This window comes from Ceratosolen solmsi, unplaced genomic scaffold (genome assembly GCF_000503995.2).
Source record: "Ceratosolen solmsi marchali unplaced genomic scaffold, CerSol_1.0 scaffold56, whole genome shotgun sequence".
Classification (NCBI taxonomy): Eukaryota; Metazoa; Arthropoda; class Insecta; order Hymenoptera; family Agaonidae; genus Ceratosolen; species Ceratosolen solmsi.
This window is the reverse complement of record NW_011948425.1, coordinates 263,558-272,170: the sequence shown is the minus strand read 5'-3', so window position 1 is coordinate 272,170 and position 8,613 is coordinate 263,558. Positions and strand designations below refer to the sequence as shown.

Genomic DNA, 8,613 nt, shown 5'->3' with positions numbered 1-8,613 from the left:
AGAGAGAGAAAGAGTGAGTGAGTGAATGAGTGAGTGAGTGAGTGTGTGAAAGAGAGAGAAAGAGTGAGTGAGTGAGTGAGTGAGTGAGTGAATAAAAGGAAGTGGGAGAGTAAAGGAGAGAGAAAAGGAGAGAGAGAGAGAGAGAGAGAGAGACGAAGAAGAAGAAGAAGAAGAAGAAGAAGAAGAAGAGGAGGAAGTGGAGGAAGTGGACGAGGAAGAGGCGGAGGAGGAGGAGGAGGAGGAGGAGGTGGTGGAGGTGGAGGAGAGACGGGAGAGTGAAAGAGAGAGAGAGTGGCAGAGTCACTGAGGGACGCGCTTTGTACGAGTCGCTGTTGCATTTCGCGGCCGGGAGTTGGCTCGCCAAGGGCCGAGTTGATGTGCGCGCGGCTCTCCGATGAGCGGAGAGACGGAGCTGAGGCGCTGACCGACGGCCCAGGCTCATCGTCGTCCTCCGGCATCGAGGCACAGTGAGTTTGTCATAATCGGGGGGCAGATCACGGACGAGGAGTGCGGCCGGCTCGACGAATAAGGACGATTGCTCGACACTGTGGTTCGTCGATCTTTCTGATCGGCGCGAGAGATGTCACGTCGTTGGAGAGAGGTGAGTTAACGCGCGCGCCAGTCTATTTCTTTTTTTTTTTGTCTCTATATCTCTATGCAATCTATCCAATATACAATGAGAGAGAGAGAGAGAGAGAGAGAGAGAGAAAGAGAGTGAGTGAGTGAGTGAGTGAGTGAGTGAGTGAGAGAGAGTTGGGGGAGGGGGTAGGTTTGTCTGAAAGAGAGAGGACGAAAAAGTGCGTGTATGATACTTATTTGTCTGTTCTTATACCTGTCCAGCTTTCTGTCCATCAGTCGATCAACTTCTGTCTGCCTGTCTTCTCATTTGTAAGCGCGCGCGTGTGCATTTACGTGCGTGTGCGAGCATGTTTGTCCGACTGTATGACTGCATGCATGCGTGCTTGCCTATATGTGCGAGTGTATGTGTACGGGATAGAGAGAGAGAGAGAGAGAGAGAGAGAGAGAGAGAGAGAGAGAGAGAGATAGAGAGAGAGAGAGCAAGAATTAAGAACAAAAAAGAATCGAATTTTTCTTCGTACCCGCTTATCGTTTCTCTTTTCTTTTCTCTACCCTCGCTTTCACATTACATTTCCCGTTATTTTTATGCCCATAGTAAGACTTTGCATACGTCTATAGTTATCCCTTTGAGCTTTAGATAACGAATGGTGCTCTGTCGAAATAACGGCGTTAACAAAGTGCTAGAAAACGGTGGATATTCGGTGATTGTGCTTGTGTTGATAACATTGCAAGTGAAGTTTCGACGAGCAGAGGACGAACTGCTGATGAGATGCGACAAGCTCTCGTAAAGTGGACGTTTGAGAAGAAATCAGACGGAAATTATTGTGCAACCTGGAAGATTTTTGACCGCCGTTCGCAAGTTTCAACATATCTGGAAATTGGCGATTAATTGTGAAGCGATTAAATTTCGTTCGTCGTGTCATCGTCCGAGTATTTTGTGCGTTCGAGGACTATCAGTGAAAGTGCCGAATCAACTTAATCATTTAATACAGCCAATGTGAAAAATAATTATTAACGTTCGTATTTGATAAATTATCCATGCTGCCAAGTAATTAAAGTATTTAACATTTATTTGAGCGCGACAGCATATTGTATTCCTCTTTATAATTTCTGTCACGATATCGTAATCTATTCACTTACTTAAATCTCAAATTTAATATAACTAAGATGATAATTAACAATGCTTTCGCTAAATTGGGCATAGATTATTGGACTTTTTCTTCTGCATCACTGTAACTTAGAATAATCTAATAAAATGATAAAGGGAGATTTTGGTAAATAATTATTATTATGAAATTAATTATGAAACTTAGATGAACATTTCGATACTGATGGCTCATTCTCAATGTCGATTTGCCTTAACTATTTAGTCGAATATTTATACGAATAAGACTTCTTTTGTTTTTTATTTATTTTTTTTTTCTATCAATGAGGCAGGCCGTTTAATATTTATTTATTCATTTATTTTTTATTTTTAAATAATGGCAATCAAGCTGCTTGTGAAGCAATTTACGAACTGGGACACATTAAATATCGTTACGTAAGCGAGCCGTGCAATTCTTATCGTAGTAAGCACCATTAGATATTCTTCAAAAACATAACACTGTATTATCGTCCTTCAATTAAGACCATACGTCATAAACACATAGATGAAAAAAATAATTGCATCTGTGTATGTAGATGAGCTACGAAACGGGACATTTACGATATAACGATACATAACGATAAGGCGGGACGATCGAGCGAGACGATAAGATTCGAAAGAATCCGTGTCTGCGCGTGGCTGCCGGGGCAGACGGTCTCGTTCTCCTTGGAAGTAGATAAACTCCGGCATTGTCAGACGGGAAGAAAGCGAGGGAGAGCGAATCTTCGCCTCGGGAGGCAGGGGCTACCGCTGATCCGACGGCTAAATCATTTATCAGCCAACTCTCGTTATACTTTCAAACTCAATTTAACGCTCCTCTCGCTCTTCCCGGCCACCTCCTTCAATTCGTTAATTACCCTTTTTATCAACGGCACTTAAACGAAAAGTGGAGCGTGTTACAATTTTAAACTTTTTGACTTTTTGTTAACGGCGCGAGCGTCAATGATGCGCTCTCCATCCTTGCACGCCCAAATATAAGAACCGCGATAATTTATTGTGTTAATGTGACGCTCGTGACAATTGTTCGGCCACTCGAAAACTTAATCAAAATGGAGAAATAAGGTTTATCCGGATCAATATTAAGAATCCTGAATAATAAGAAGGTCCTGCCAATCGCTCGTGTTCAAGTCATATACAATGGACCACCGCACATTGCTTGGAAATCAGATTTTTTCGCAAACTGCCATCCGACGCGAAATTCGTTTTACTCCGTAGGCAACTATCGGCGAACAAACACAAAAACGACGCGACAACGTGACAGGACGAAACAAAAGTCCCAGCCCAATAACAACGAGATACGGTATAAGAAACTTATAAAGCGGCACCTCACAAGATCACCTCACAACAACCGAACAACTTACGGGACGGGCACGAACCAACTTGCCACCCAATTCTCCCCGTACATCTGGCGTGCGGAAGTCCTGTTACCTAACTAACTCGAGCATCGGAGGTCTGTCCTCGGGAGCGGACGCGGACCCAGGACCGGTCGAACGAGTCGAACCGGTCGTTCGCGCACAATGGGCGAGTATAGAGAGACGGAAGAGTCGCTGGAGCGGACGTGGGGCCGCGTCCGCAGAACGCAAATGTTCCGCGTGGAATGTGCCGGCGATCGATGGTCGCGTGCCCGTAAACAGCTAATAATCAAAGGCAAAGCGCCATAAACAATCAGTCCGTACAATTTTCGACGCACGCCCGGTCCCTCTCCACCCCGTGATTATCGTGTAAGGGGGTGGTGGTCGGTGGGGGTCGGGGGGAGGGGGGGGGGGTGGGTTTGCTGGGGGGGGGGGGAGCGCGCTGCAAAAGTATAAATGAGTATATCGAAGCGTGCCGATGTCCCCCGTGCCGATGGGTGGGGATGTGATTTGCCCGGGACGAGTGGAGGGGGATGGGGGGTGCGAACAACCGCCTGCGTTGTTCATGAACGTGTTGAAATTAATTCGCGAAAAAATCTGTAATGTTGGCTGATGTGGGAGGCAATTGCCAGCCACGGACACGCGTGGATAATTAGGCTGATGCGCGTGCTGGAGGTTCGGTGATGAAATTCGCGTGTGACCTCGGAACCTGGCTTTTCTCTTGCATTTCTCTCTCTCTCTCTCTCTCTCTCTCTCTCTCTCTCTCTTTATTCTTTTACCTTGACTTTTTTTACTTCATTCTTTTATTACTTTTTTTTTTTTTGTTCCTTTCATTTCTTTTTAGTCTTCTCTTATTTTATTTATTTCGTTGGGTTTTTCTTTTTTTCAAGAGTGTTGATAAGATATCATTTGAATGGGAGTAACGCGTCGTTAGATCGTAGTTTTCAATTTTAATATATTCTTATTTTATGCGTACACGAAATTAAAGCTTTTTGATGATCGGGTGTGGTTTCTGTCGATTATATATGTTATTTGGCAAATTGAAACGTTTAAAGTTCAAGCACCGTTATAAGTTGGCCGCTCCATATTTTCGTATTACATACACGTCCTTGTCTAGTCGGCATGTTTTTACAAACTTCTCAATGTAATGGAATACGTTATAAATATTGTCCAATTAATCCCTACTTATTTCAGACTCTTATTAAGAGTGCACATTGTGTCTGAATTTAGCGATAATACGAAAAGTGTGTTATAATCAGTGAAAATAAGTTTTTCGTCGCAACATTCCCTTACACGTAATGTTAAAATTCAAATTTTCCGTAGGACCTTCTCATCTTATCGTGCAATAATAATGCGAATTAAAATACACGCTCACATACATGCATAAACATGTGTATATTCAATTAATCTGCTGGTCAGTGTATTTTTGTATTTTTATTGCAATAATTATCATGATAAAATTATTATATTATAAATATATGAAATCAGATGCATTCTAGTGATTAGTTAGGTTAATGTTCAATTAAGCGGGAATTTAAAATAAAAAATGCATTAAAAAAGATAAAATAAAAAAAAAAACCAATATTAATGTATTATATTATGAAAATTAGGTTTTTTTAGTCCCCCTTACACACTAACGAATGCTTTAATAATTTAGTTTAATATTCCTCTTGATAGTGGAAATTTCACGAAGAATTTATAAATATGAAATTCATCGAGTTAAAAAGTTTTTCCTACAAAAATTCAAGCCTCGCTCCATCAATGCCGTATTAGTGCAAATATCTTGACAATTCTGTGAATTCAAAAGACGCAGCAAAGAAGTAAAAATGTATACAATATTGTTTTCAAAATTCTCGAGGAGCGCTAATCAATCGATCAGCCATGAAAATTCTGTTAAAAAAAATCTTTGAAGAGTTTCGCGTAATCACGGAGATTCGTCCGAAAATCGTAAAAAAGCTTGAATTGCGGGAGTCCGAGTGAGCGAAAGCCAAGTGAATCCGCGCACGAGAATCCCTGAAGACATCATCCGATTGCTGTAACAATAAGAAAAGTCCGAAGGATGTGTGATGGTGATCGTCTTGAAGAGACGTGGTTGAGGGTCACCGGGTTGTCCAGATGTTCGACGGCGTCGCGGTCGCAGTATCATGCGTGGGGATGGGAGTGGACACGGACACGAATGCCACGAATTTGTCACATGCGTAGCGAGATGGAGAGGTCGAATGTGCGAGAGAAAAAAACGGGACAAGCGAATGTCACGTGTGGCGAAATATGTAAAAACAGATATATAGAAAAGTCGATGGGATGGCGGAAAAAAAGAACGTGATAGAGATATCGAGGGAAGTGGCAAGAAATTTGGAGCACAGGACAAAAGAGCCGCTCGCTTCTCTCTCGCACGTATACGCGCGCGTAGATGGAGACACTCACTTGTTCCCCTGTCAAATGGACTTGCGTGTATGGAAAATAGGAGTGAGGGGCGCGTTTAGGCAGATATCAAAGTCACCGATATGTGAAATGTGCGGAGATGGGAATGGAAAAAGGAAAGGTGAAAGGAGCACCCGTTCCAAAGTATCCGCATACCGGTGCCGTTGTATGTATATTTATTCGTGCCGTTAGCATGTCCGCCTGTGGATGAACCTCTCTTCTTTAAATGAAAATTACTTTTCCTTTGATTTATTTGAAATAAAGACATTCCGTTCAATTAGCTATGAGTGATTGGTCGTATACGTCTGTACGAAGCTTTAATAAAATTTTTTTTAATTTTAGTCCTCTGCATATCAATGATGTTGCGTCCGATGTAACTAAGATATTTAGAATTCATTCTTTCTTAATTCCACGAACTTTCATATCTTATAACGCGATGTGCATTAATATTTATCTTTTACATATTTAAGTAGTAACAGTAATGGTTAAAAAAAAAAACTTTAAGCAACGATACGTCAGATGTACTTGACTACTTATCAGCGTACTATCCCTAACTTTTATCCTAACTTCATAGCAATTTCATAATAATGAAACGAATTTTTAAAAGGAATTCAATTTAAAAATAAAAACATCTTTAATTTTTCAAGTTCATGATGAAATAGGAAGATGTTAGTGGTCGAATTGAAAATACGAATAGACTCATTTTCAATAATTAAATCCATTATAATGTATAATATTAAATTTGAATTGCATTCATATGTATTTATTTGTGACGCACAAATTGGATAATCAATTCGATATTAAATTGGATTAAATTAATGAATTGGAATTATTGATTGACAAGAAAAAAAAAAGTTCGTATTTAACGTTAACAATTGTAGGGGAAAAATTCATTAAACGATTCCTTCATTATGCTTTTGATGACAATTTATAATCCCGTATTTATAATGTTTTATTGTAATTCGGTAATTCAAATTGCGTTAAAACTGATTGACAAAATTACTTTTAATGTACTTGTTCGAGAAGTATCTGAAAAAAAAATTACTCGATTATCCATCACAGATAGAATATCAATGCTAATATTATGCATCGTTCACGAGCTTTAATAACAAAGTAAATGGTTAATAATTCTAATTATTATTTAAACGTTGACGCGAACTCGCGCATAAATATTGGAAATTAAAGAGGCTGCGAATTGCTAATTATTTCTGAAAATTTTAAAGTTTTTATCAATCGGAGATAGGCAAGTTCGCGAATAAAGCTACATATGGAAAGCATATGTATTTACGAAGACCCGAAGATTAGAAAATAAGGACGGAGAGTAAAAGAAGCAGAGAAAAAGATAGACGGGTTGGGGGGGGGGGGGGGGGGGGGGGGGGGGGGGGGGGGGGGGGGGGGGGGGGGTGTAAGGAGGATCGCGATGGGTGACCGAGAGGGTTAACTATAAAAGCCGATTGTCCGTGTTTTTATCGGAAGACATGGAGACGGGAAGGAGGAGGTGCAGCAGGAGCGACAGCAATAGAGAGGAGCTTGGGCTCCTCGAGGAGAAGGGCAGAGTGGAAACGGAAAGGAATGGGACGGCGAGACGGAAGGGGACGGGCGGGACGGATCGGAAGGAAGGAAGGGGTGTTGGTAAATCTCGTCGAAGCGGGCTGCTGGAGAGCGGCGGGAGAAGTATCGGTAGAAGGAGAAGAAGCCAAGTCCGGCGTCGGAGGGACAGTCGCGCACACGTTCGCGTCTCGCCTCCTGCACCAACGAGTCGAAAGAGGGGAGCAAAAGCGCGCGCCTGGAGGGGTCGTTGAATGCTCGGCTTTTCCCCTTTTCGCGGGGGTAGTTGTGGCGGCGGTAGCGGCGGCGGCAGCGGCGGCGGCGGCAGCGACGGCGGCGGCGACCGTGGCGGCTGCGGCGTCGGCGTCGGCGTCGGCGTCGGCGTCGGCGTCAGCGCCGTCGGCAGCTTCGGCATCGGCGTCCGGAGCGGAGCGTCGACGGTGGTGGTGGTCGCGGGCCCGGGTGGTGGAAGTCGACAGTCAGGGTACGCGGAGGGGATAAGACTACCCTCGGAGGCAGGCGTGGAGGTGGCATAAGGGTTATTGCCTGCACTCCTCCTCCGCATCCTCGACCCCGTCGCGGCCGCGGGGAGCAGTCGGAGCCAAAGGTGGGGGTGGCCCTGAGCTCTCCAGCTTTGTACCGTGCTGCTGCCGCCGGAGCGCCGCGCGGCCGCGCAGGGTTAGGGTGGTATCTTTCGGGCTCCTTGTCAGTAGCAAAGCGGCGGTCTTATCATACGGAACGCTCGTGGGGTGCTTGCGGGGCTTGACCAGCCACACGCGCGCGCGCGCGCGTACACGCTCTTACACCGCGCGCACGCACGCCCACGCGCGCACATACGCACTCATAACACTGTGATAGTAAAGCACGTAAGCAGGCAGACAAATAGGCAAGTAGGCAAATTGTGTGACAGGCAGACAAACAGGCACACACCCACGCACCCACCCACGCATGCACCCATGTACCCACGCACGCACGAACGCAAGCACGCGTAAGTAGTACACGGGAAGATCTACGTAGGTGGTGCGCGCAGGTGATGCGAGGGAGCCGACGGAGGACGTAGGCAGGCATCTACGAAGACGAGGCGCGGCATCGCGTTATTTACGAGTAATAGCGGCTCGCGCACAACAGGTAGACGAGAGGAGAGTTCCGTCCCTCCCACCAAATGAGACAGTGCGCGCTCGGATGCGAAGGCCACGGATATAAAATCGAGAGGAGGGGCGGCTCCGCGAGTGGCACGTGAAGATCTCGAGGGAGCTGCAATCGCGGGGACGAGAGCCGGTTCCTTGGTAGATCTGGTGTCCTCGTGAGCTCGGTGCAGTTGCGCGCGATTGTTGACGCAATGAAGCACGGAGAGGAGAGGGATCGCTCGTAAGATGATGCCTTCTTACGGGATTCGCTTTTATCCGTGCCAAAGGAACTGAGAGGAGGAGGGCACGGAGGCGGTGGCGAAGGCGGAGGCGGAGGCGAAGGAGAAGGCGGAGGCGGTGACGGTGGCGGTACGACGGAAGAAGAAGAAGAAGAAGAAGAAGAAGAAGAAGGAGGAGGAGCAGGTGAAGGAGGAGGAGGAGG

General features: G+C 45.0%; 1 long non-coding RNA gene across 1 annotated transcript in view; it reads left to right on the top strand.

Annotated features, from left to right (window-relative positions):
• The first annotated feature begins 286 nt into the window (after positions 1–286).
• LOC105362765 (uncharacterized) overlaps positions 287–8,613 on the top strand; it is a 122,312-nt gene continuing 113,985 nt past the window's right edge. Inside the window, exon 1 of the long non-coding RNA XR_912904.1 lies at positions 287–601. This is a non-coding gene — a long non-coding RNA (uncharacterized LOC105362765). The remainder of the gene's footprint in view (positions 602–8,613) is intronic.